Genomic DNA, 4605 nt, shown 5'->3' with positions numbered 1-4605 from the left:
GAAGGAAGGGGAGAAGAAGAAGAAGAAGAAGAAGAAGAAGAAGAAGAAGAAGAAGAAGAAGAAGAAGAAGAAGAAGAAGAAGAAGAAGAAGAAGAAGAAGGAGAAGAAGAAGCAGAAGAAAAGGAAAGAAAGAAAGAAAGAAAGAAAGAAAGAAAGAAAGAAAGAAAGAAAGAAAGAAAGAAAGAAAGAAATATCAGGAGATGATGTCCAACCCTTTCACAAGGCAAAGCCCTCTGGTATTTTCATCTCTGTGGTTTTTGTTTTAAAATCCTTTTTCTCTTCTGGGCACTGATCATTGGAGCAAAGAGGTGGCTGGCATGCCCCAATACTGGCCCAGCAGTCTGCCTCGACAAGCGGCTCATTTTGGAGACATCAGTGTAGTGGACAGAGAAGCCAAACACCCTTTCCATTTCAGCACACCATAAGATGTCTTCTTTCTCTTTCATGAAGACAGGAAAATGCTGGGCTTTGCCGTGCTTTATGGAATTTGCCCTAGTAGTAATGGTCCTCACTTTGCTGAACTTGGCTATGTTGCCATGTTCCAGACATGCCTGCAGCTCCAGCTCATCGGTCACAGTGGATGCCAACGGCCTGTTCATACCAGGAAGTTTACCCTGGAAGAGGCAGGCCCTGTGTGCAGCTGACACTTCTTTGACATCAATCATCACAGGATTGGACTCGAGAAATCATGATATGTCCCTCTTGTCACTAACGTCCATGGCCACCACATTCTCAGAGAGCTATAAGAAGGGGCAGTCATTTGCCTCCTTGGGCCATGCATCATGCAGGAGGCAGTAGAACTCCAAGAAGAGTAGAACAGTGCTCTCCTAGATGCCTTGTAAGCAGGGTTGACGATGGAGAGGTCATTGCAGGGACTGCCCCCAATCGCCAGATGGAATGGGCCTCATTCCTGGATATGCTTCTGCATGACGCTGCGGACGTCCCCGACATACATGATCTTCCCCTGGTGCCCCACCATGCCCACTGTAATGGAGCGGTCCACCCGGATGCCCAGGTCCTTCAGCACCAGGAGCCCAGTTACAATTCCATCAAAGAGAGACAGCACCCTGATGGGCTTCCTTTTTTCAGCTGGGACAGGTGGATAAACCTTCGGAGGGTCAAATTCCTGGTCATGGTTATTGGCAAAAACATCAGGAGCCGAGAAGGCCAACCTTCCCGCCACCACCGCAGTCCATAGTGCCCTTGTGCCCGCACATATAGCAGTTCCAGGGCTCTGCCTTGACAGCTGCCTGGGCAGCCCCCGGCTGCACCAAGAGATCCACACACTCCACACAACATCACCTGCAGCAGTTGTTCCCGCAGACGAGCACCTCGTGTCCCCCACCGCAGATGGTGCATGAGGACTGGTGCTCGCCATCGTTGTTGCGCTGATACACACACTCCAGAATGCAGTTCTGGCACATTCCTCCAATGAAGAGCGGGTGCTCCAAGGTGACACTGAGGCTCCCACATGAGATGCAAATGCCCTTGATGTTCCGGCACTTCTGCCGCACGACACTCTCCTGTGCATTCCTAAATAATTTTAACCTTGGGTTTCTCTGTTGTGCTCTTTCGTGGCTTTTTGGCTGGAGGAGGTGGCGCACATGCAGCTGCCTCAGGCTCAACCCACATACATGTCTGTGTAAACTTCCTTGTAGGGATTCTTCTCATGTTCTGGTGGCTCCAGCCCCTTGGGGCCAGAGGACTGGAACCCCCCGAGGGCTCATTCAGTCACCTGCTTGTTCTGTGCCTCCACAGCTTTAGCAGTGTCACGCTCGTCATTGTCATGGCAGGCTGGGAACAGCTTCCCTGAATGGCTGCTGTCCACCTGCAGCACTTCGTAGATTGCCTTGTGGTACATGGGCTGCTTGTTGCAGGTAGCCTGGTGGAATGCACCGTAAAAGGAGCTCAGAGGCATCAGCCGCTCGACATTCCGGGTCGACATACCTCACATTCCAGGTCCTCAGCTGCTTTGGTGGCTCAGGGGTGGTGGCCACAGCGGGGGATGCAGGGTCAGTGGGCTGCTGTACAGCAGGAGGGCGGGCCTCTTCCACCTTCTGCGAGTCCCCAGAACCCTGGTTTTCTTCCACAGCATTCATTATTGCAATTACCTTGGCTTTCTTCTCAGCCCATAAGGCCAAGTGCAGCCCCACTGGGGTCCTGCTCATCTGTCAATAATTTTCATTAAAACTTTGCAGAGTTAAATTGAAAGAAAAATCACAGACAAGAGGAGATACAAAGACACCCAGGCGCACGAAGAGACAGAAGATACGCATAGAAATATATTCGTCATGAGGTGCTCTTACGCGTTACATAAGAATTAAAAATGAGAAGTATTGTAGTTTACATTTCAAAAAAATGTTCTTCAGTTAATAACATATACAGAATATTCAATGTTCTTTCTTAAAATGTATTTAGTACAGGGTCTAGAGGGTTTCACTACACAGATTGGACTCAGTGAGTCTCCTGTTTCCAGCTGCCCAAGAGCTGGGACTACAGGCACCTGCCACCACTCCCAGTCTCAATCGCTATCCCAGTGCGCCCCGTGAACTTGAACCCCGGCCCCATGCTCCACGCTGCCTAAACAGGGGCATTAGTCTGCTGAGCTATCTAGTCTGCCCTTATTTTTTTTACAGTTCACCAAGATTAAAATTTTTGTTTATTGAATAACAGCACCAATACAATGAAAGCCAACACACAGAATAGTAGAAAACATTTGCAAATCATAGTTCTAATAAGAGATTCGTGTCCATAACATTCAAGAAACTCCTACAATTCAACAACAAAAAACAAACAACTGAATTTAATAAATGACCAAAGGCTTTAAAATATATTTCTCCAAAGAAGAGAAGCCAGCAGCTCATAAGCACATGGAGTTTGTTTGCTTTCTTTCTTTTTTTTTTTTTTTTTGCCAACTCAGCCCTTCCCTGAGGGCAAGGCTGGTATGGCTTGTAGTTCTGGGGATCAAACTGTGGTCCCCTGTGCTAGCATAAACCTGCCTAAGCAGATGCTTTAGGCCGCTGAGCTATCTCACTGACCCTGGAGGTTTTTTTTCAACATGCCTAGTCAATAGTGAAATGTAAATTAAATCCACAATGAGATTCATTCAATAGCTATTAAAAGAGTGAAGAGGGTCCCACAATCCACCGCGCTCTTCCTTTCCAACTTGGGCCGGGTAGAATGGCTCCCACAAAGAAGGGTGGTGAGAAGGGCCATTCTGCCATCAACGAGGTGCTGACCCAAGAATACACAACCAACATGCACAAGCGCATCCACAGAGTGGGCTTCAACAAGCGCGTCCCTCGGGCACGTAAGGAGATCAGGAAGTTTGCCATGAAGGAGATGGGGATTCCTATTTTTTAAATACTTTTTTCAACGTTCTCATTAAATAGAAAATTTTGAATGAAACTACGATCAGGTACCATCAAACACCATCCCGAATGCTAAGATGCAAATGACAAAAAAGAGCAAATTTGATTTAAAAAAAAAAATGGGGAAACCAAGAACTTGTCTATGCAAAACAGGTACAAGTGTTTTCAAAACCTTTTTTGGTAAGATCTCATTTAATCTAAAAATGTAAGCTTCATTTCCTCTTTAATCTTTTTTTTTTTTCCAGAGTACAATAGTTTTCAATCTAGAGAGCTTTCAATCCCTTAGGTATGTTCATTTCTAGGTCTTCAATTTCATTAAAAACTACCATGAGTGGAATTTTTTCCTGATTTCTTTCTTAGGTTCAATCTTGATGTATAAAAGTGCTTTTAATTTTTGCATATTGTTTTGTGTCCTGCTACTTCTCTGCATCTGTTTACTCTAAGAGTCTCCTGGTGTTTTCAAAATCTTGCTTCAAAAGGATCATGCCAATTAAAATACAGATGGATTGATTTCTTCCTTCTGGATTCATATCCCATTTATTCCTTTCTCTTGCATGATTGTTCAAGCTACCATTTTGAGTACTGTATTAAATAAGAGTGGTTGTGACTGCATACTCCGCTCTTGTTCCAGATTTTAGATAAAATGTTTTCAGCTTTTGCAATTTATTATGGTGCTGGCAGTGGATTTGGCATAAACATTTTTACTGACTTTGAGATAAGCTTTTTTTTTTAAAAAAAAAAAGATAAGCTTCTTTGATCCCTCATTTTCATCAAGGTTGTTAATCATGAGTGGATTTGGGGGTGCCTCAGAGGTTTTTTGGGCACCTATTGAGAACATTTGATTTTTATCCTCAACTCTATTTATGTGTTTTATTGCCTTTATCAGTTTATGCATATTGGTTCATGCTTTCATCCTGGGGATGAAGTCAACTTGGTCATGATATACGAGCGTCCTACTGACTGGTTACATTCGGTTTACCCATGTCTATGATTTTGCATCTATATTCATGGAAGCACTTCCTTTCTTTTTTTGTTTTGTTTTGCTTTGTTTGACTTTCTCTGGTTTGAGTATCAAGGTAATGCTAGCTTCCTGAATGAGTTTCGAAGTGCTATCTAATTTTCAGTTTCATAGAAGATACTGAGTTCCATTCGTGTTAGACTTTCCCTGAAATTCTGGTAGAATTGCATTGTGGATCCATTAGGTTCCGAACATTTCTTTAGCTCATAGGAGTTT

The 4605-nt window shown here is 44.3% G+C and overlaps 1 pseudogene; it reads right to left on the bottom strand.

Moving 5' to 3' along the window:
- Positions 1 to 242: 242 nt before the first annotated feature.
- Positions 243 to 1945, bottom strand: LOC101577941 (annotated as a pseudogene).
- Between the last annotated feature and the right edge of the window lie 2660 nt (positions 1946 to 4605).

The sequence above is a fragment of the Octodon degus genome, unplaced genomic scaffold (genome assembly GCF_000260255.1).
Source record: "Octodon degus isolate 3935 unplaced genomic scaffold, OctDeg1.0 scaffold00206, whole genome shotgun sequence".
Taxonomy (NCBI): Eukaryota; Metazoa; Chordata; class Mammalia; order Rodentia; family Octodontidae; genus Octodon; species Octodon degus.
The sequence above is the reverse complement of the archived record's forward strand: the minus strand, read 5'-3'. Positions and strand labels throughout refer to the sequence as shown.